Below are 220 nucleotides of genomic sequence, written 5' to 3' on the forward strand. Positions count from 1 at the left end.
CACCAGGAAGGTTAGGCGGGCCGGCGGCCGCTGCCCGTGATGGGTTTGACAGGGAGTGGTGGGTCCGGTGCTGCTTGGCTGCTGACCCCCCAGTAACCCGCTGCATGGCGTGCCCAGCCTCCCACCGAGAGCACCCTCCCAAAGATAACAGCTGGGAACAGGTGCCTGCTCCTTCTGCCCTCGAGCCTTCTCGCTTTCAAAGAACTTTCCAGAAAAGAGA

The sequence above is a fragment of the Pterocles gutturalis genome, unplaced genomic scaffold (assembly GCF_000699245.1).
Source record: "Pterocles gutturalis isolate BGI_N339 unplaced genomic scaffold, ASM69924v1 scaffold6874, whole genome shotgun sequence".
NCBI lineage: Eukaryota > Metazoa > Chordata > Aves > Pterocliformes > Pteroclidae > Pterocles > Pterocles gutturalis.